Raw genomic sequence first — 25,178 nt, 5'->3', positions numbered from 1 at the left:
TCCGCTTGTTTTTTAAACCAAACTCGATTAAATTCATCGGTGTTAACATTCTGAGAACACGAGTTATTGCAGCTCATTGGAGAATATAGTGTTTGAAGCATCTTCGAAGGTTCTAGCACACGATCCTTCAATTGGTATCAGAGCTAGTTGTTCTAAGAAGAACATTTGAAAAAAACTGTGTTTTAAAATATTTTACTTTAAAATAGTGTTAAAAGCTATTTAAAAGTATTTCATACTATTTTCAAAACTATTTGAAAATGTTTATCTATCACTCATTTTGTGAAGGGTTGAGAGGATTGTCTCTGGAAGTAACATTGTCGCCACTTCTCTAGACTCCGAGCTTTGAGGCTTTAATCAGCCTGCAAGGTCCGGAGCTTTACCTGCCAAGATGCACAGCTAAATTGTTCTGTAAACAAGGTTCCAGCTACAAAGCCTTCTAGGTCAGCTGTTCTTTAGATGAAACTCATCCATGTTGCGACGTTGGTTGACTTAATCACCCGCTGTATTATGCTTGAGCCTAGTTTGAGTCAGCTTGACCAGTTGGATAATATAGAGATCAAGTTCAAAGCAAATTAGCTCGTTTCTCTAGCAAATTAAACTCACGAACAATGCAGCATTTCAAGCAGTTAAGACAACCAGTTGTTGGTATATCCAGTTCTGTCATACATAAGCCGACTGATAACTGATGCTATTTAAAATATGCTATTGTAGTAGCAATTTTTCTTACAACTGATGTATGTACTCAAACGTAAAAGTCAAGGAAGTTTATTTGATTTAATAATATCATGTTTATCCAATTATGTTTCGTTGTGACTGAATGGATATTTCCAAACTTCTTGTGTACATTGCTTGAATGATTATAATCTCTGAATGGGTGCTTAGTTAATTATTTTTCAAATAATAGTTTTTAAATTCAGTTGTTGAGGAGGAGTTCTCTTACCCTCAAACTGAAGTTGTTTTTAAAATTTTCTTAAATTCAGTTCTTGAGGAGAGCGTTTAACGACGTTTAAATGTACTAACCTTGAACTTTAAAAGTGTTTTAAAGTGTTTTAATTTGTATTTATTTCTTTAATTGTTCAAGTTTTTGTATCATCAAACAAAGGGAGATTGTTCGAACATTTCATGTTTGCAATCTTGATTTTGATGTTAACAAAATTTGTTATTTTGTTACTAATGGTTTATCGTAGTGCGCAAGATACTGTAACTGATCAGAAGCCGAACTGATAAGTTATCTCGCCTAACTAAAGCTTTCGAGAACGCCAACTGATAGTGCCAACTTATTGCTCATACTACCACATTTTTTTTGTTTCATTTCTCGGTTGAATCTTGCTTAACTTTTTTGAATTCATTCATGTGTTGATACCTATGATCATGACCCCCAAGCAATTTAGTTGGCTATATTTTTTGCATGTCTTAAATGATGATGGCAAACTGAAATTCTGAACATGTATAAAGAAATTTGGGAATCGTTTGATGACAAACGTGTTAAATTTGTCAATTATCACCATGATCATCCTATTTTCTTCCGTTTATTTATGTGATACTATAGTTTGTCCCTATTAGAGTAGGTGCCCAGCAAGTCAACTTGTGGCTTGGGCTTTTATTGACTCTAACGTAACACGATCTTTATTTTAATAATATCTTATGATTTTATTCAATTATGGCATTACGCTTTATCTATATACTCATGCAAGCTATATAGATAAAGTTCTTGAATATACAATAGGTACCACGAGGTCTGCCTCGGAACGTAAGATCATGAAACTCATTAAGAAGTGTACAATATATTCTAAACAAATTTCTAGTCGAATCAACAACCTAAAATAAAGATAAAATTCTTTTGAGCTTGAGACTAGTATCTGTGATGTAAATGCCAAGTTTTATTGGCAATGACATGGAGATGTCCATTCATGCAAATGCGGTTATGGTTGTACACAATTAGTTCTTTGACTCGGAACAATTTAAGGGCTATACATACTAGCATTCACTTTGAACCGTTTACCGACTCCATTTAAGGTGGTCAAGTGATGATGTTAGGTGTAGTTTTGAAATACGTAGGAGCGAATGAATTTTAGTCGGGGATTCACTGTCTTCCTAAGGAGAAGATATCCTATGTGATCTGATGAGTTAATAGTGCAAGGAGTCTCTGACCAGAGCAAGAAATGTGCTTTAGGGAAATGTGTTTTCCTAGTTGCACATACCATGCCACCATTATTGTTCAAAGATAAATCACATCGTTATCAAATTTATATGCAATTCTCGATATACCAATCGTTACATATTCGATCGGCATATATGTGTTAAAGGTACCGTACTATACACTAACCATAACATAATATTTTTGCAGGCACTATCAGCGATACCTAGAGGATCATGGGGCGATGCTACTAGATGTTCTTACCATGATCCGATGGGTGCAATCATAAATGAGTTCTGACATTCTTGATCAAGGAGTTGATAAAAAGAATGAGGTTAACTAGGGTAAACCCGAATAAGAATAAATGTTATTCTGAATCACATGGAGATGTGAACTCATGGCTAGCTGTATATCTGAACCATTGAGGGTCATACAAGTATCAGCTTCTGTGTTCCCGTTGAGAAAGTCAAAGTTCAAGAAGTTGAATTTGGCTACTATAGTTTGATGAAGATCAAATAGGATGTTTATAAAGGAGTTTATAAGTTGATTCCATAAGATGAAAAGAAATGAAAGTTAGTTTCATTGCTAATTGAGGAAGGAGAGTGGAACTGCCTATTTTGGTGAAAGAGTTCACTAAACTGGTAGCTACCCAATATGGTAAGTGAAAATTTTGATCTTCAAAATTTTCGATTTTCATTATATGAACAAAACTTGTATCTTGATGCATCGGTGCTGTCAGATCATCGATCGTGGTTATAATGAGCTCAAAATTATTTATTTAGTGAATTTGTAATTTATTAATTAAATGATAGTAATAGTAGTGGTGACTAATAATATGTACAAATTCTCATAAAATGTTCTAGAGGGGTTTAAAATTAATTAACTAATGAATTAATTATATAAATTAAATAATTATTATTTAATTTAATTAATATGTCTATGCATGTATTAAATGTACATGTGTAGTTACATTAATGTTTATATATATACTTTATATGGAGATATAAAATATGTGTATATATAATATTTATATATCATGCATTATCAAAAGTTAATAAATACATTGTATATTAATGTAATAATTTTATTATAATGGAATTAAATAATCTTGGTGAGACAAGAATTAGGAATCCTGTGGGATCAGGTTTAACACTCTAAAAATATATCATAAGGGGGAATAAAACATAGCACAAGTTTTTCATAAAAAAATCATCAAAAATCCTTCCCACTTTCCAATCCCAACCCTCGGTCATTTCACAACAATTTGATAAAATTTCGGTAAACTTGATTTCTTCAACGGCTGTGCCTCACACTGATGCACCAACTCCAAATTTTGGAAATTCGGACGATCCAGTCTCAATGCTAAATTTTGTTTGCGATTACTAGTGCAATCCTAACAAGTAATATAGTCTCTGATCGTGGACTGGATTTGACGATCAAGAGGAGAAAGATCTGTTTGTAGGGGTATAATAGAATGGTCATCTCTGCTATCTCGGATTGGTTTGGAGTCTAGTTTTTAAAATGCATAGGTATACAAACAAAACATCATATGAATTTTTAAATAAGCATACGACGTCCAAGGACAGTTTCGAATGTTGAAACAAAAATTTTAAACTCCGCTGCGCCTTGGGTACAAGAAATCGGTGCCCCAACAGCCCCACCTTGCTGGATTCAAATTTTCAGTTCTTCTTAGTTACTGATTTTGAAATTTGTGCTTGAACATATGATATATATGCTAGAATGGTTTTAAATCGTAGTACAAAATTTAAAAAAGAAATCCCACTTAGAGTAAAGTGCTTAAATACTTTTGATTGACAGTTCGACAAGGACTTTACTTGCTACTGGAATGCTGTTGGAACTCATATTACTAGCTCGAAAATAATGTTTCTATCTCTAGGTGATTTGCTCACAATTTGTGTAGCACCAACTTAGAATTTTAGTTGTTATACATAGGATAAAATTTAACCGTTAGGCTCTCATTTAGTGTAATTATTTATCATGATTTCGAGTTAATGCATCTATTACAAGTTTGAAGTAGTAATTTACTATTCACATGGTAAGCTGAATTACGGCTACTGAATTTTAAACTATTGAAAAATTCTTGCTAGCTATTTAAAAATGTAAATTGTTGAACACTTCTTGATACTGCTGATTTTTTTACTTCCGATGAAAAAAATGACCAGCTGCTGAAAAATGAAAGATGCTGCTGAATTTTTGCAAGTTGTTGAAATTGTTAGTTCTGCAAAAATTTTGGGTTCTCTCATCCCTCCCTCCTCATGAGAATTTTCGTCCTTAATTCTTCTAGCAGTTTAAATAGATAAGGGCAACGCTTGTGCGTGTATTCTTCTAGTTTGCATGTAGCTTCACGTTCCGTATGATTGGACCAGTGAACTTTGACATATGGTATACACTTTCATCTCAAATTTTGATCCATGTTATCAACTATGAGGATTGGAACTTCTTTGTACCGCAAGTCATCCTTCATATTATCTTGGAACACTAAGGTTCTCATCTCAAGTACATGACTTGGATCACATATGTATCTTCTCAATTGCGATACATGGAAAACTGGATGAATTCTTGACAAGTTAGGTGGTAGGGCCAATTGATAAGCCAATATATCTACCTTCTTCAGCATTTTGAACGGTCTCATGTATCATGGATTCAACTTTCCGGCTTTGTCGAATTGAATCACGTCTTTCATTGGAGAGATCTTCACGTACACTTTTTCTCCAACTTCAAAGGCTAGAAGCCTTCTTTTAGTTATTCTAATCTATTTTGATGGTTTTGGGAAACTTGAGTCGTTCTCAAATAACCTTCAACCTTCTCCACGGTGGCTTGAATTAATTCAGGTCTAGTGATGATCATCTCTCCCAATTCATCCCAATATAAGGGTGACCAACACTTTCTCCCATAAAGAGTTTCGTAGAGTGCCATTCCCAAACTACTATAAAAGATATTGTTGTAAGAAATCTCTACTAGAGGTAGTTGATCAGTCAAGTTTGAACTGAAAGCTAACGCTCAGGCCCAAAACATATCTTCGAATGTTAGAATAGTCCTCTCAGTCTCTCCATCAGTTTCTGGATGATATGCAGTGCTAAGTTTTAACTTTGTACCCATCATCTCTTGAAAGATCTTCCAAAATCTCGATATAAATCTTGAATCTATGTTAGATATAATGATGACCGGTGCCCCATGTTAACTCACTATATTATCAATGTAAAGAGCTGCCAATTTATCTAAATTAAAATTTTTGTATATGGTTAGGAAATAAACAGACTTACTGAGTCAATCCACAATCACCCGTATCCCATTGTGGCTCTTTCATGATTTTGGAATGACACTACAAAGTCCATGGAAATGTGCTCTCATTTCTATTCCGCAATTTTCAATGGTTGAAGTAATCCACTAGGTCTATGATGATTGGCCTTTACTTGTTGACATACCAAACACTTGGAGGCAAAATTTGCAATATCTTTCTTCATTCCACTCCACGAAAATTTCTTCTTACCTTGTACATTTTGGTGCTCCAAGGATGAACGGAAAATTTTCATTTGTGTGCCTCTGAAATGATTACTTACTGTAAGTTTTCACCATTTGGCACACACAATCTATCTTGCATCCAAAGCACTTCGTTGGGGTCTATCTGGTATTCAGGATTCTTCCATTCCTTGACTTGAGCTTTGTTTTTTTGCCAAGTTAGGATCTTGATCTTGACTCATTGTCATTCTGTTAAGCATTCATGGTTCAGCAGATAAATAAGCGAGTATCATTATTTCCATTTTCTTTTCACTCAAAGCGTTGGATACTTTGTTTGCCTTTTCCGGGTGATAGCTAATTGTTAAATCATAATCTTTCAAAATCTATATCCAGCTTCTTCGTCTCATATTGGGTCTCATACAGGTAATGCCACCAAATCTTCAGGGCGAACATTATTGCATCTAACTCAAGATCATGTGTAGGGTAATTTTGCTCATACAACTTCAACTATCTTAATGTGCATGCCATCACTCTTCCACCTTTCATGAGTACACATCAAAGTCATTTTTTTGATGTGTCGCTATAAATGGTGAAGTCCTTATGGTCTGTGGGCAGTACACGAACTAGAGTAGAAGTCAAATCCTTCTTCAATACTTTGAACTCTTCTCACATTCAATACTTCAACTGAATTTTGAATTCTTTTGAATGAGCTTTGTGAGTGGTACTACTATCGAGAAAAATCCTTCAACCAACTTTTGATAGTAGTCTGCCGAGCCTAGGAAACTTTGAATCTCGGTCACATTCTTTGGCCTTCGCCACTCCATGATTGCTTCTAATTTTTTAGGGTCAACTAATACACCTTCAACAGATATTATGTGACCTAGAAATGTTATATTGTTTAGAGAAAATTCTTATTTCTTGAACTTGGCATAAAGCTCCTTCTCTTGTAATGTTTGTATAGTCATTCAGAGGTGCCCTTCCTGGTCTTCCTTGCTTGGAGGGTAGACAAAGATGTCTTCAATAGAGACTACCATGATTTTGTCAATAAATGACTTGGATACCCGATTCATGAGATTCAGGAATGCTACGAGGGAGTTCGTTAAGCCAAAAGGCATCATTGTGAATTCATAAAGTCCATATCTCATGTTGAAGGTAGTTTTAGAAACATCTTCTACCTTAATATTTATTTGATGATGTCTTGACCACAAGTCAAGCTTTGGAAATACCATAGCGCCTTTCAGCTGGTCAAAGAGATCATCAATTCTTGGAATGGATACTTGTTCTTGATTTGGATCTTGTTCAATTCTCGGTGATCGATGCAAAATCTCATTCTTTCATCCTTCTTCTCGACAGATAGGACATGTGCACCCCAAGGTGGTTCTTGTTTCTTTTTTAACAACTATTGGAGTTGTTATTTGAGTTCCTTGAGTTTCATGGGTTCCATCCGGTATGGTGCCTTTGAAATATATGTTCCCTCAAGTGTCAAATTAATCTTGAATTCAATTTCTCGATCTTGGGTTTCGCCATGTAAATCTTCCGAAAAAATATCTTTAGATTTTCTAATCACCAGAATATTTTCTATTATAATGTTGATAAACATAAAAATTGTACATTAATTAAATGTTTTATAATATATATATATAGTTTTTGTTTTATTAAATGTTTAAATATTATATGTTTTATAATAAATTGTATAAAATATAAGTTGTTGTGTAATTACAAGTTTTTACTATTTTTTACAGGTTCGATAAAACAAGAATAAACTTGACGTTGCAAATGGGATTAAGATGATTCTTGGACCTGTAGAAAGTTGATGTTAATATCTACAATATTGGTGGCAAGCATGAGATAAAAATCCTCTCACAATTGGGATCAAATTATGCAACAAATAGAGTTACCAAAGGAGTGGCAGTTTTACCATGCTATAGTATTTTGACCATATCTCTCAAATTACTTGGTCAAATGGTTTGAAAAAAATACCACAACTAGACAACTCAATTATCCACATGTTTATTTTTATGTGAAGAAGCAAATTCGGAGAAGAAGATTTTCAAAAGTGATGTGTAATATAATATAATATCTTGGAACACCAATGAAGACTTATGTGTAAAAAAATAATATTTTATTTGTGGTTGTCTCCCCAAATTTGGCTATAAATAGGGGTGCATTGTAATGTATTGAGATATCCCTCATTTTATGAACAAATCTTTGAGTTCATAATATTTCTCTCTTTGTTTTTCCTTTATTTCTTCATTTAAATATAATTAGTATGTTAAATTTATATTCAAAGTTTTACACTTTGAATAATGAGTAGCTAACTTCCCAAAATTGAGATGAAAAGGTGAAACTCTTGGCATGATAATAAGGTTATTAAAAGGTAAGAATCTATGTTTTATATTATTTAATCATTATTTATTGTTTATGTTATATTTATTTCTTTAAGTATTATTATACCCTACTTATAAGTGGGAGTTTTGATTTATTGTTGCTATATTTTACACTAAATTCTTGGAACCATTTAAATGTAAGTTTGGTATTACCAACCATTTAAAGTGGATGCCTTGATTTATTATATGATTATATCATAATATTAATTTCTTGGAACCATTTAAATGTTAGTTTGGTATTACCAACCATTTAAAGTGGATGCCTTGATTTATTATATATGAATATATCATAATATTAATTTCTTGGTACCATTTAAATGTTTGTTTTGTTTTACCAACCATTTAAAGTGGATGCCTTGATTTATTATATATGAATATATCATAATATTAATTTCTTGGTACCATTTAAATGTTTGTTTGGTTTTACCAACCATTTAAAGTGGGAACCTTGATTTAGTGTTTGCAAATATATATATATATCACAATAAATACTTGACAACATTTACAAGTTTTTGTATATATTATATAATTATAAGATAATAATATATAACATAATAAAAATATGATTATTTAATATATATTGGAACCATTTTATTAAGTGGATTTCAATAATGTTTATTAATGTTAACTTTATTAAAATACCAAGAGTGGATTCTTTAATCTCAACTACTTAAATTAAAATTTGAACAATTAAAAATTACCAATTAAAGATTCAAACCATTAAAAGAAAAAAAATAAAAAATAAAAACAAAAGACATTGTAGTGGATTGTAATTACCTTAGCTTTCATGTGGATACGATATTCGGACTCACCGAATTATACTACTTGTGGACAACCTGCTCTTGGGAGTACAACAATCAAAATCGCAACAAGTTTTTGACGCCGTTGCCGGGGAAGTATAATTTAATTTCAAGTCTATTTAATTTTGTTTATATTTTATTTTTCTTTATTTGAATTTTTATTGCTTTTGTGTGTTTTTATTCTTTTGTATTTGCATTTGCATGAGCATTTGATCACGTACACTTAGTGGTCGACTCATTCGAAATAACCCTTTATTTTTACAAAACGTGGCGGAAGAACCCATCCAAGAAAATGGAGATGAAATTCAATCTCAACATGATCATGATAAACGAAGAACACTTAGAGATCACATGAATCCTACACATACTAGTGCACCTTCATGTCTAGTTTTTCCCTCTGATGCATCTCATTTCAATTTTAAGCCTGGTATTATCCAACTTTTACCCAATTTTCATGGCTTAGATTCTGAAAATCCATACATGCATTTACGAGAGTTTGAAGAAGTGTGCAACACATATAATGATCTAAATTCTACATGAACACCATTCGACTTAAGCTTTTTCCTTTTTCTTTAAAAGATAAAGCTAAAACTTGGCTACAAAATCTTAGATCGGGATCCATTCGAACTTGGGATGAATTGCAACAACAATTTTTGAAAAAGTTTTTTCCATCTCATAGAATAAATTCTTTCAAAAGGCAAATCATCACTTTCACTCAAAAACAAGGAGAAACTTTTTATCAGTGTTGGGATAGATACAAAGAATTGCTTAATCTTTGTCCACATCATGATTTTGAAATTTGGAGAGTTGTTTCTCAATTTTATGAAGGCTTAACACCTAAAGATAGGCAAATGATTGAATTTATGTGTAATGAAACATTTGAAGATAAAGATCCAAATGAGGCAATTGAGTATCTCGATTCATTAGCTGAAAATGCTCAAAATTGGGAAACTATAGGTACAATCGAACCATCAAACAAGATTCAATCTCCCACATCTGGTGGAGGTATGTACACCCTCAAAGATGAACATGATCTCCAAGCTAGATTTACTTCTTTGGCAAGAAAAGCTGAGGCACTTGAATTGAAAAAAATGGTCAATTAAAAGCTATTCAAGAAATTGTGTGTCACATCTGTGATACAAGTGATCATTCTACAAAAGATTGTCCCACTTTGCCCTCTTTTAAAGAATGTCTCCATAAACAAGTCAATGTTTTGAACAATTTCAAAAGGCCAAATTTTGAACCATTTTCTCAAAATTACAATCCAGGTTGGCGAAATCATCCAAATTTTAGTTGGAGGAATGATAATGCTGCACAATTTCCGCAACCACATTTTCAAAATCAACAAAATTTTCAAAATTATGCACCTTATGTTCCTCCACCTAAAAGGAATTTGGAAGATTTATTGAATTCTTTCATTGCAAAGCAAGAGTCTATCAATACTCAAACTGCTCAAACCATGACAGATTTGAAAGATACTCTTGCTAAATTTGCATCTGCACTTAATGTTCATGAAAAAGGTAAATTTCCTTCACAACCATAGCCTAATCCCAAGGATCATCATTCACAAACTGGAACTTCTGGAACTCAACCAATGGATCAGGTAAAATCTGTTATTACCCTTCGAAGTGGTAAGGTTGTGGAAAAATACATTCCCGAACCTTGTGAAGATGATGATAAATCAACTCCGAAAGGTAAGTATGTGGAACCCATAACTTGCGAAGAGGAGGTTCAACAGACAGTGTCACCACCATTCTCTCATGCATTGAAAAATACAAAAAAATCAAATTTGAATTCTGATATATATGATATTTTTAAACAAGTAAAAGTTAATATTCCTTTATTAGATGCAATAGAACAGGTACCATCATATGCCAAATTTTTGAAAGACTTGTGCACTGTGAAAATAAAATTGAATGTGAAAAAGAAAGCATTTTTAGCTGAACAAGTAAGTGCAATCATTAAAAATAATAATACTTTGAAATACAAAGACACTGGTTTTCCTACTATTTCATGTATTATTGGAGAACGAAAGATTAAAAAAGCCTTGCTTGATCTTGGAGCTAGTGTGAATTTACTTCCATATTCAGTTTATCAAGAACTCAATCTAGGCGAGTTAAAATCTACTCCGATAACACTTTTACTTGCCGATAGATCTGTTAAGGTGCCAAGAGGTATGGTAGAAGACGTATTGGTCCAAGTTGATAACTTTGTATATCCTGTCGATTTCATAGTTTTAGATACACAACCTATCGAAGCTTGTAATGTAATTCTTCTAATTCTGGGTCGTCCATTTTTAGCAACTTCTAATGCTCTTATAAATTGCAGGAATGGAATAATGAAGTTGTCATTTGGTAACATGACCTTGGAGCTCAATGTTTTTAATCTTTGTAAGCAACCACATGACAAAGGAGATGAAAGTGAAGATGAAAATCTTATTGAAACTCTTGTGGAAGAAAACATTCAAGAAGGGAGTACTCGTGATCAATTAGATATTTGTTCAATTGAAACTGTTAAAGAAAATATTGAAATTGATCTTGATGATTTTATCAGGTATCACTCGTTACCAGGATCAGAGAAAGAATTTGATGCAAAATATGAGAACAAAGACGAACCACCCATATTGGAGTTAAAATCCTTGCCAGAAGAATTGAAGTATCAATTTCTTGGAGAAGATGAAACATATCCGGTGGTAATTTCTTCCAAACTAGCAAGTGATCAAGAAGGTAAATTAGTTGATATGCTTAAAAGACATAAAAATGCAATTGGTTGGACACTAAAAGATCTCAAGGGAATTAATCCACTAATTTGCGCTCACAAAATTCACTTAGAAGAAAATGCAAAAACATCTCAACAACCACAAAGGATATTAAATCCACACATGAAAGATGTTGTGAAAACTGAAGTCCTCAAACTACTTGATGTTGGCATTATCTACCCTATTTCTGATAGTAAGTGGGTAAGTCCAACGCAAGTAGTTCCAAAAAAATCTGGCATCACAGTGATAAAAAATGAAAAAGGTGAATTGTTAACAAGTCGAGTCCCATCTAGTTGGCGGATGTGTATTGATTATAGAAAATTAAATGACGCCACTAGAAAAGATCATTTTCCATTACCATTTTTGGATCAAATTTTAGAAAGCGTAGCAGGTCATCCATACTACTGTTTTCTTGATGGATATTCAGGTTATTATCAAATTCCCATTGCACTCGAAAATCAAGATAAAACTACATTCACATGTACTTTTGGAACATTTGCATTTAGAAGGATGACATTTGGATATGCAATGCCCCAGCAACATTTCAAAAATGTATGCTAAGCATTTTTTGCGACATGGTTGAAAATTGTTTGGAAATTTTCATGGATGATTTAACTGTCTTTAGGAATACATTTGATAATTGTCTTGAAAATTTGGAAAAAGTTTTAAAAAGATGCGAGGAAAAAGGTCTTATTTTAAATTGGGAAAAATTTCATTACATGATTACTTCTGGAATTGTTTTGGGACATGTCGTGTCATCTCATGGAATTGAAGTTGATAAAGCAAAAGTTGATGTAATTGCCAATTTACCCCCTCCAAAAACCATTAAAGAAATTCGCTCCTTTTTGGGACATGCTGGATTTTATAGGAGGTTTATAAATGACTTTAGTTTAATCTCTAAACCCATTTGTAACCTCTTAACAAAAGACACTGCATTTGAGTGGACTCAAGAATGTCAAAATGCTTTTGATAAAATCATTCGACATTTAACAACAGCTCCTATCATGCAACCTCCTGATTGGTCTTTACCATTTGAAATCATGTGCGATGCGAGTGATTATGCAGTCGGTGCAGTACTGGGTCAAAGAAGAAACGGTAAGCCTTACGTGATATATTATGCAAGTAGAACTTTAAACAATGCTCAAATGAATTACTCCACAATTGAAAAAGAACTACTTGCTGTAATATTCGCATTAGATAAATTTCGTTCTTATTTGATTGGATCAACGACTATTGTGTTTACTGATCATTCTGCTATTAGATATTTGTTGACCAAATTCAGGATGCAAAGCCACGACTGATAAGATGGATTTTGTTGCTCCAAGAGTTTGACATTGTGATCAAAGATAAAAAGAAAACCGAGAATGTCGTAGCCGATCATTTATCGAGACTAGTAACAGGATCATCTTGTGAAATGACACCAATTAACGATAATTTTCCTGATGAACATCTATTTTCAGTTACTACTACACATTGGTTTGCTAACATAGTAAATTTTCTCGTGACAGGAAAAATGCCACCGCAATGGAGTTCCCAAGATAAAAGAAAATTTTTGAATGAGGTAAAAAAACTTTTATTGGGATGATCCGTATCTTTTCAAGTATTGTCCAGATCAAATTTTTCGACATTGCATACCCGATAATGAGGTAAGTAGTGTCATTAAATTTTGTCATTCAGAAGCATGCGGAGGACATTTTTATTCAAAGAAAACTGATGCAAAAATCTTGCAGTGTGGATTTTATTGGCCCACTTTGTTTAAAGACACCCACGAAATCTGCAAGATCTGTGAAAATTGTCAAAAATTGGGTGCGATTTCAAAAAGAAACATGATGCCTTTGAATCCTATAATTGAAACTAAAATCTTTGACTGTTGGGGAATTGATTTTATGGGACCTTTTTCACCGTCGTTTGGATACTTGTATATTTTAGTTGCAGTTAATTATGTTTCCAAATGGATAGAGGCAATTCCATGTCGAAAAAATGATCATAAAATCGTCATCAAATTTTTGAAAGAAAATATTTTTAGTAGATTTGGAATTCCTCGAGCCATGATGAGTGATGGGAGAACTCAATTTGTTAATAAACCATTTGCTTCATTAATGAAAAAATATGGTATTACTCACAAAGTAACTACTCCTTATCATCCTCAAGCAAATGGACAAGTTGAATTAGCTAATAGGGAGATAAAGAAAATTTTGGAAAAAACTGTTAACTCAAATAAAAAAGATTGGTCTCTGCAACTTAATGATGAACTTTGGGCATATCGAACAGCTTTTAAAACATCATTGAATATGTCTCCCTATAGGTTGGTTTACGAAAAACATTGTCATTTGCCCGTGGAATTGGAACATAAAGCTTATTGGGCGATCAAAACTTTTAATTCAAGCATGGATGATTGCAACAAATTGCGCAAATTGCAACTTAATGAACTTGATGAACTCAGAAATGATGCGCATAAGAATTCAAGGATTTATAAAGCAAAAATCAAATCATTTCATGATAAAAAAATTCTTAGAAAATCTTTTGAGATTGGTAAAAAAGTTTTGCTTTATAATTCTCGACTTCACATATTCCCAGGAAAATTACGATCAAGATGGACAGGTCCATATGTTGTAAAACATGTGTATCCTTATGGAGCTGTGGATATTGAAAATCCTAAAAACGGTGATGTTTTTAAAGTGAATGGACAAAGGCTTAAATCATTTTTGGAAAATGAAATCTTTCAAGAAGAGTTTATTTCCCTTTCTGATCCTTAAATTTTTATGTTGAATTTAATTTTGTTTGTTTTTATTTCAGGTTTCCTTAATCTTTTTATTTTCCCGGTTAAATGGCGGATAACGGTACTCCGTGACTCTCATAGTCGGTTAAATCAGTTTCCCACAATTGCTGATACAAAAAAAAAAACATTTCTTTTCTTTTCAAAATGGATGAAAATCTCTCAAAATTTGTAAATATTTTCCCTCTGTTTCTGAAAATGTTCTAAGAAAAATTTATGCAGGAAGGTGTGAAAGATTGAGATCGCTAATGCAAAAAGGAATTCCAGAAGATATTTGTCTTGTAATAGAAGCTAAGGTCCGATTAGGAGGAGAAGTTCCACAATCATTGCTCATTCGGTATTTGCCTGGATTAGGAAAAAGCACTTATGCGAAAAAACGAAGGGCCAAAAGTTTAGGAGTTTGTCATAAGTGTGCAATATGGACTTGTGACAAACGATGCAGATCTTTGGGATGTGTTTCCAATAACAGAGAAGATAAAATTGGTTTCATTAAGAATGAGCTGAGTAAGGAGTCTTTAGATAACATCTTATTGACTCTTGAGACGCATTCTAGTGGACATGTGCATATTGAACTTCTCCGTTTATGGAAACAATTCCAAGATGAGCGTCATAGTCTTGGGAATCCGACTAAAAAAGACCCTGTTTGCCCATTTATAAGAAAATTGGATGGGAAGCATATCCTCGACTAATAGAAGGCGTTGAATCCGTTTCTGGACGTAAAACCAGAGGAAAATTGTGAGCCACAATCACACTACTGTTTATATGCATGTGTGTCATTATTGTTTTTACTATTTATTCTGTTTACAGCTGTGACCCATAGTTTTGTCATGATAACATATTACCCCTATAAAATCTCTCATCTTTCTCTCTATTTTCGCAGACAAAAAAAAAAGTAAAAAAATGGCTGGATCCTCTGCACAAACATTGAAAAATATTTGTGTATTTTGTGGGTCGAGTCCTGGAAAAAATGAAGTGTTTGTAGAAGCAGCGAATAATCTTGGAAAGATATTGGCTGAGAGAAAAATTCACTTGGTATATGGGAGAGGTAATATTGGGTTAATGGGATCTGTTTCAACATCTGCTCATCTTGGAGGTAGTCAGGTTTTGGGTATTATTCCTACAGTTTAGCTGAAGAAAATATTACAGGTGTTACGATTGGGGAGAAATTAAAAGTTTTTTCTATGTATGAAAGAATCACTCAAATGATTGAAAATTCTGATGCTTTTATCGCACTACCAGGTGGTTTTGGTACATTAGAAGATATTTTTCACACTGTTTCTTGGGCACAACTTAATATACGTAATAAACCTGTGGGCTTGTTGAATATCAATAATTATTATGACAGTTTGTTGACATTTCCTGATAAAGCTGTGGAACAGAATTTCATTTCAGAAAATTCACGACGGATGCTCATCTGTGCTTTGACTGCCGACCAATTAATTGATGATTTGGAAGCTTTTGTTCATAAGCCTGATCCGATGATAACAAAGATCAATTGGTCGCAATCAAGCAATAAGAAAAGGAAGTTGGATCATTGATTCAAAAGTCGTGGATTGGTTTGCGTTTGTTTCAGTTTGTTATCTTCAATAAAATTTCAGGTGATATCTCTTTCATTATGTACTCTTTATTAATAGCTATTTTGACATTAGGGACAATGTCATATTCTGATTGAGGGGAGAATAAACTTATAAAAAAATAAAATTTAAAAAAAATTTAAAAAAATAATAAATATATATATATATATATATATTATTTTAAAATAAAATCATGTTTATTGTTTGTATCTTAGTAATTTTTGCAAAAATGCCATACATTACATGTTTGAAAGATTTAAATTAGAACATGCATTAATCTATTTAAGAATGTTTAAATTTTTATTTGAAAAAAAATCAATTTTAATATTCTGATCAATATAAAAATATGATTTATGAAATCTTTTTGAGTGATTAAACATTGTGATAAAATCAGGTATTAAAGTATATGACCCAAGATATACCTATAAGAGTGCCTAAAATTTTAAACTCACACATATTTTGTGAGTGAGTGGAGAGGACTGAGAAAACAACTTTCGAGCCTTTATTGATCATGAGAGAGACTATCTATTGTTTAGATCTTGAGTTCTTATTTTGAAAAAAAAAATATATTTCCTGAAAAAAAAGGAGAAAAATACAAAAAGAAAGATATTGAAGATCTATGTTATTTTTAAGTTATATACTACGACCCATATATCTCTCATAAAAAAAAAGAAAGAAATAGAGAAATTTATTGTACAAATTAAATAAATATGTGGTCAAGAAGCATAAACTTAGTCTGATTCCATGATGTTATGAAAAAAAATATCAGGAAAAAATATATAATAAGAACAACTAGATTTTGAATCAATGGATTTTCTATCTTTTGATTAGTTTGGCTCATTTGTCTGTCTGCATTCTATAAACCATTTTTCTGAGCATTTATCTGTATTCCAACTCCATGAGAGAAATCGTTTCCATAAATTGAAACATTTATTAACCTGTGAGGATATGGAGTTGAGACTCTTACTAGGAATTTCTAAAGGCCGTGTACATTTAACTACCTGAAATAAGATTTGAATTGATCATCTCAAATTATTTCATAAATTATAATTATGATGATCTTGATATAACTTTGACAATTTTCAAATTTAATTTAAACACTTAGATAGCTTTGATTACATTTCTATTTAAATTAATCAATATGTTTTTTATTGCTATTAACACTTAAATTGCTAGGGACTAGCAATAAGCTGGTTGGGAGGTGTGATAAACATAAAAATTGTACATTAATTAAATGTTTTATAATATAAATATATAGTTTTTGTTTTATTAAATGTTTAAATATTATATGTTTCATAATAAATTGTATAAAATATAAGTTGTTGTGTAATTACAAGTTTTACTATTTTTTACAGGTTCGATAAAACAAGAATAAACTTAACGTTGCAAATGGGATTAAGATGATTCTTGGACCTGTAGAAAGTTGATGTTAATATCTACAATATTAGTGGCAAGCATGAGATAAAAATCCTCTCACAATTGGGATCAAATTAAGCAACAAATAAAGTTACCAAAGGAGTGACAGTTTTACCATGCTATAGTATTTTGACCATATCTCTCAAATTACTTGGTCAAATGGTTTGAAAAAAATACCACAACTAGACAACTCAATTATCCACATGTTTATTTTTATGTGAAGAAGCAAATTCGGAGAAGAAGATTTTCAAAAGTGATGTGTAATATAATATAATATCTTGGAACACCAATGAAGACCTATGTGTAAAAAAATAATATTTTATTTGTGGTTGTCTCCCCAAATTTGGCTATAAATAGGGGTGGATTGTAATGTATTGAGATATCCCTCATTTTATGAATAAACCTTTGAGTTCATAATATTTCTCTCTTTGTTTTTCCTTTATTTCTTCATTTAAATATAATTAGTATGTTAAATTTATATTCAAAGTTTTACACTTTGAATAATGAGTAGCTAACTTCCCAAAGTTGAGATGAAAATGTGAAACTCTTGGCATGATAATAAGGTTATTAAAAGGTAAGAATCTATGTTTTATATTATTTAATCATTATTTATTGTTTATGTTATATTTATTTCTTTAAGTATTATTATACCCTACTTATAAGTGGGAGTTTTGATTTATTGTTGCTATATGTTACACTAAATTCTTGGAACCATTTAAATGTTAGTTTGGTATTACCAACCATTTAAAGTGGATGCCTTGATTTATTATATGATTATATCATAATATTAATTTCGTGGAACCATTTAAATGTTAGTTTGGTATTACCAACCATTTAAAGTGGATGCCTTGATTTATTATATATGAATATATCATAATATTAATTTCTTGGTACCATTTAAATGTTTGTTTTGTTTTACCAACCATTTAAAGTGGGAACCTTGATTTAGTGTTTACAAATATATATATATAGCACAATAAATACTTGACAACATTTACAAGTTTTGGTATATATTATATACTCATAAGATAATAATATATAACATAATAAAAATATGATTATTTAATATATATTGGAACCATTTTATCAAGTGGATTTCAATAATGTTCATTAATGTTAACTTTATTAAAATACCAAGAGTGGATTCTTTAATCTCAACTACTTAAATTAAAATTTGAACAATTAAAAATTACCAATTAAAGATTCAAACCATTAAATGAAAAAAAAACAAAACAAAAACAAAAAGACATTGTAGTGGACTTGTAATTACCTTAGCTTCCCTGTGGATACGATATTCGGACTCACCGAATTATACTACTTGTGGACAACCTGCTCTTAGGAGTGCAACAATCAAAGTCGCAACAAATGTCAACTCTTTCGTTAACTTCACTTATCATTGCAAGATAAATATTTTCAAATCTTTAAAGGTTTTCCATGTTTGAGAAGCCGAAAGAAGAGTCTTGCACTATTTGGTGTTGACATTGAATTTTAGTGCTTTAAAACCTTGAGACTTAAGTGTCACAGTCTTTCAACGATAGTCTATAATGGCTTGATTATTTGCTAACAATTCCATTCCTAGAATAACATCGAAATAAACCATGTGTAGTTGGATAAGGTTTACCTAAAAATGATGATGTCCTGATATAGAGTACGAGTTTTTAATGTTTGATTTGCAGGAGTTGCTACTCTATACGGTTTTTCTAAGTTATTAGGTTTAAATCCTAATTTCTTAGCAAATATCTTGTCTATAAATGAACTTGTAGCACCACAATCAAATAGCACATAAGAAGGCATCTTTTTGATTAAATGTTACTTGCCACAACTTCATTTGAATTATCAGCCTCCTCTTGAGTCAGACATAGACTCGAACATTGGTCTTGTTCCCCTTCGGCTTATTTGGGTTTTTTCCTCCCGCTGGGCCATTCTTCTAACCTGAAAGGGCATTAGGAAATGCAGTGGTCCATCTTTCCACAATGGAAATAAGCTCATATTCTTACGACATTCTCCAGTGTGAGATAACCCACATGTTTGGCACTTGGATCCCTATTTTTTTACTTGAGAGAAAATAGGTCCTTTTGACTTGGCCACTAATGTGTTATTGTTCGAAAACCTAGACTTCTTCAAATTTTGTCCTGGATGTTGGTACTGGTTAGATTAGGGACGTTTGATCTTGTTCTCACCTTAATGCCTTGAAGTCATTTTTGGCCCTGATGGCAGCTCCTATGAATTCATCAAATTTGTTAGGCTTGATAACAACGAGAACAGACTGGATTCGGTTTCTCAATCCCTTCTTAAAGTGACGCATCTTCAAGGCTTAATCTACCATGATGGTTGGGGAGTAAGTTCCCAATTGTTGGAACTTGGATAGATACTCCACTATAGACACGTCCGGCCCTTGGTCAAACTTTCAGACTCTAACAGCTCCTGAACTCGAACTGTTGTCGAAAAGTACTACTTTAAAAATGCATCACACAACCTCTGTCAGGTTATAGGTCCCACTTCTAGGATAGATGATGAAACTCCTTCCAAGCACTTAGCAGCTTTGTCCACAAGGAAAGGTGTAACAACATTCACCCTAATGTATTGTCGCACTTGAAGTAGTCTAAGATGGTTCTCGATCTCTTTCAACAAGGTCTGTCCGACTTCAAGATCATGGTTCCCATTAAATTTTGGAACTCTGGCACGATTTAGGGACTCATAGTGGTGTTTGGTCTCATTTTGAGCGAGATGTTGTGGCGAGGTGGCTGATTAGCATTAGTGTTGAAAAACCTTTGGAGTGTAGTTTCCACTACAGTGGCTATGCATAAAATCTGCCTGACTAAGGACAAATACTAGTGGTGGTGGTTATGGTGCATTCTTATCGTTGCGATTGTGATTGCGATTTTCATGTCGTATATTGTGGTTGTTTCTAATAGGTCTCCGTCCATTATCTTCAAAGTATAATAGTTTCGAATATGCTTGCAAAATAGGCAAAGACATATGAAACAATAGTGGCTTATAAATGAAATCAATCGATGAAACAAGAGTGCAATAAATTTTATTGACTTCAAACAATAGGTATACAATCAATGTTGGAAGAATGCTAAAGGAAAATGGTTAGAATAACCTCATTAAGGTCCACTACTAACGACCTAGTCTATGAGTTCTCCAAATACGAACTCCATGGAGTCCTCTTTAGGCTATTCATCAGTGTCCTCTTCAGGTTCTTCCACCTCATGGTTGGCAATCACTGTTTGTAAGTGATTGATATTGTTATGCATGACTGTATTTTGATCACTAAGGACCTCAACACTGTTCTCCTGAATTTGAGCATCAGTCTGCTCACAATACTGAGTATACTAGTGCATGAACTAATCTTTTTGATTCATAAGTGTTGGGATATTCCCAGCCAATTTATCCCGCATGTCAGTGAGTTTGGTGGCAGCCTCTTGAGAAGCTTCTAATTCTTCTTTGCTCTTCTTATGGTACTCTTCTACATGTAAGTAGTAACACATTTAACAACATTTCTTAAGTGCTCTTCTCTACATAGTAGTTCATTCTTGTCAAGTTCTAAGCATAAGTTGTGTCCCTTTAGTTGATACATCTTCATTTCTATGCATTTAATATAGTTATCTTTATCAGTCATATCATATGTAATACTCCAAAATATATATGTGTATACATATAAATATATATATATAATAAAACATAATACATAAATACTAAAAATACTTATAGAGTTGTATAATGGGTTGCTTCCTAGGTTGTACATAGTTGATAGGTGTCGAAACTAGCCTTAAAACTTGGTAACCTTCCAACATATATTCTTGGCTATAAATAATATTCATTTCACTCAAAAACACAAAATATCGACCAAAAGAGCCCTAGAAAATACCAGAAAAAGGTTATGAAAATACCCATAAATAAGAAAAACCTAAAAATAGGGAAAAAAACATCTTAAAAATTTCCAAAACAAATCCCAAACCCTCCTGCTCAACCCAGAAATCATTTAGTCATAAAGGTGTATCAAAAATATAAGCAGAACCGGAGGAAAAAAAAACAAAAAAAAAACTGTGAAGAACACAGGTTGCTCAAGTTCAGAATTTGGTCTTCTCAGGTTGCATGTTCATGCATTTAACTCTTATTTACTTCTTGTTTCAGGTTTCTGTTATAACATAAAAGTTGCTTCTTGTGTTATATACAGTCCATCCATGAGAGACAATTTTTATAGAAGTTAGAGGAGTGGTATTTTTTCCGTCATCAAAGTGGCAAGTTCGTTGTTTTGAAACTTCAAATTCTTCGTAAAATCAGATGCGACTTTACGAAAACTTTGTAGATCTTGATGAATAAGTACACCCTATAAATTCCGGTTATGCATGGTGTCGGAAGCTCGGTCACGCATCATAACAGCAGAGAGCATTATCCACGCGCTGCCTCGATGAACGTAATTTTAATTTTTGAAATTCTCAGCACTTTTTCTAGGCTATAATTTCAAATTTCAGAATTTTCGGACTAGCCTATAAATTTATATGAATTTTCTACGAAAACCAAGGTCATTTGTCAAAAAATTTGGATGGTTAACTTCAACTTTGATGCTTCTAGATTTCAATCATTCATGTTGTTTTTGAACTTGGATATAAAAATAAAATTTTTATAATGATTTCAAGTATAGCCAAGATCTAGTCAATGGTCGGAAGTAGCAACAGAAGTATTCTTTTCATGCCGTCAAAACACCTTGAGAGCCAGCTTGAAAATACACATTGTGGACAAAATGGGTTTAGAATTTTGAAACACTTTCGTTACAAAATTATAGAACTCAACAAGCACGGCTATTCGAAAATTTCAGAATTTTCGAAATTTTTAGAGTTTATTTACAATTAATATGATTTTTTTATCCTAAATTTTAAAGTTGTGTCCAAACCCAAATTTGACCAAGGTTTGAACTTACGCAAGTAAATTTTTTGGGAAGCTTAATAACACATAAATTATCACAAAATTGATGATTATAGGAATATTGAAGCAATTGGAGAGACAAATCAAATCATTTAGTGATATAGAAAGGTTAAGGTTGTTATTTGTTTTATTTAGTTTGACCCGTTTGAGATTTGGCCTGGAATTTACCGTAATTTCATCAACTACTAATTGTTCTATATATTACACGCATATTCAGTAATTCATAACTTAATTGATATATTGATTTGCCCATTTGATTGTCTGGCATACTCGATTCTTGGTAATGACACATGATTGCAAAAGAATGACCGAATGGAGCCGGGACACAGCCAAAAAAGTGAGTCTAATGAACAACTTATTTCCAATCCAGGTATATGATTCATATGAACAAAGTGACTTTGGTCTGGAGTCATATCCGGGTATATGATTCATATGAACAAAGTGACTTCGGTCTAGCATTGTGAGTTCATCTTCGCTCATAACTGATCAATTGTATGGATTCTACTTGAGCAGATCTATGGTGGGAGCCACTTGTTTGGCCTACATATTCATTCTAGAATATGGAACACTCACTGCATAGTCCTAACATTACTTCATTGTCTCATTCATTGAAGTACGCCATAACATATCTATTTACAGTATTGGTACAATATTAATTTATTTGATATATAAATGAAAGCCTGGATTATTACCTCACAAACTACTCAAAGACTTGATCTCTATTTTTTTTCTATTTGTTGTAATTCCAGATACATGAGAACTAGAGCCATACCCGTAGGAAAATAAAAGAGTTAATATGATAGATTTTTCGGTACTGTATTGTAAAATAGTATGTCGTAAGTTCGTTTAGAGTATGCTTTCTCGCAATGTCAGGTATTTAAATAAATTTTAGTTACTCTTCCTCTATTATTTTAATGTTTATATATTTTAGAAGTGGGGCTCACAGAGTAGTATCATAGTCCAACTTTATTGTTATGATATTGTGATATTTATGTTACTCTAGTTTGAAAATATAATGATATATCTAATATTTTTGTTTTATGTATTCCAGGATGACTGACCCACATTATACACCGAGAGTATTCACGGAGACTGACATAAGCCATCTGCGAAATGAAGTGACTCGCTTTCATAATGAGATAGGGACCTTAATTGGGAAAATCAAGGTGTGTGAACAAGAAATAGGATATGCTCAGTATGTGCATGGGTATATGAGGTTTTGTCTGATTGACATCCATGAGTTCTATTATAGGCAGACTCAGGATTATATTGAGAGGATTTCATGACAATTTGATACATCACTAGATCGGGATAGGGTGGATAGTTTCTTATAGCAGTCAAAACAATACTCATAGCCAGTCAGTATGTTCTAGATAGGAGAGACGAGCATTGTGGCAGGTTGCAAGAATGCTTGCGTGTCCATTCTAGTAGAGATGGGACAACCTGGTGTCACTCATGTTACATACCTTTTTCCCGTTGTCCCGATATCCATTTGATCCTATTTTGATTTGGGCTAGAGCCGGAGCCGGAGCCGGAAGTGGGAGAAGAATTTCTACCAAGCATTGACATAGCAGTACCAGTGACAACTGTGGTAGCACCATCACAGGAAGTACCGTTAGTTTGAACTAGGATCCATGTTAGTGAGGAGTCAGATCCTTCATAGCATACCCCATCAGATGAAGGGGAGTTAAATTGCGTTGCATCATCTAAGTTTTGTGCCAACCGCCCCAGAGAAGTCACGTTGTCTAATGATGAAGACTAGGATGTGTACCGACCACTTATCGATTAAGGTTACTAGCAGCCAGTTATGTCGAGTCGTCTTTTTTGTTGACTGACGACCTTTTTGCTAACATCGTTGTTCTTTTTATTCTTTTGATTCAACGATATATGTATTAACTACTATTTTGGTTGTAAATGATGAAAAAAAAACAAAAAAGAAGAATGTCGAATGAACATACTAATTCCTATTTAATGAAATATGATATTTTTCATAAAACCATACATTTTAGTCCATCTTTTATCTATTATGACTATGTATTACGATGGAAGCATCACATAATTCTCATACAAGGCAGTACATGGACAATGAAAACCAGGAAGAAATGCATAACTCCTCGCAAAATATAGAGCAAGAAGAAGAGCAACCACAACCACAAAGAGTACCAAACGGAAATGTTTTTGAAATTATGAAAAAATTTATACACTTCTGTCAATAAATACCAACTTGGAATACCGGGAGAGGTGAACAAACTATGGGCAGAGCATTGAGCGATTCTTGAAGTTTCTTCAACCAAAATTTCACGGAATACCAGACGCTCAACAGGTAGAAGAATGGTTGCTTAAACTTGAGAGAATTTTGGGAATACTTAATTACCGGAACGAACAAATTGTCACTTTTGCGGTTTATGAATTTGAAGACGTTGCTCATCATTGGTGGAGAGTTATAGAGAATCAATGGTAACGAGACTGGATGACAAGAACTTGGGCGAACTTCACCCGTGAATTCAAAAAGAAGTATATAACCTAGGTAACAGTCAATACCCGAGAACGGGAATTCAAGGACCTAATACAGGGTAATCGGATTGTAGCTGAATATGAGGCCGAATTTCATCGACTAGTCCACTATTCACCTCATTATATGGATGATGAACCAAGAAAAACCAAGAGGTTTATTCAGGGTCTAAATCTCGATATTCATTGGGACACTATGTCTACTGACCATAAACAATGTTTCCACTGTCAAACAAGCCTTAAGAGTAGAATATGACATCAAATTGTTACTGTGGAGGGAGCAAATAGAGTGAAGAATGTTTATCCCAAACCTGGGTGAAGGAAACAAAAAAATAAGAAATTTTGGAAAAGAAAAGAGTGAAAAATCTACTGGACAAAACCCACAAAGAGAACTTGGAAATCGGGAC

Source organism: Primulina tabacum, chromosome 8 (genome assembly GCF_025594145.1).
Source record: "Primulina tabacum isolate GXHZ01 chromosome 8, ASM2559414v2, whole genome shotgun sequence".
In the NCBI taxonomy this organism is placed as follows: Eukaryota; Viridiplantae; Streptophyta; class Magnoliopsida; order Lamiales; family Gesneriaceae; genus Primulina; species Primulina tabacum.
Note: the sequence above shows the minus strand (reverse complement) of the source record.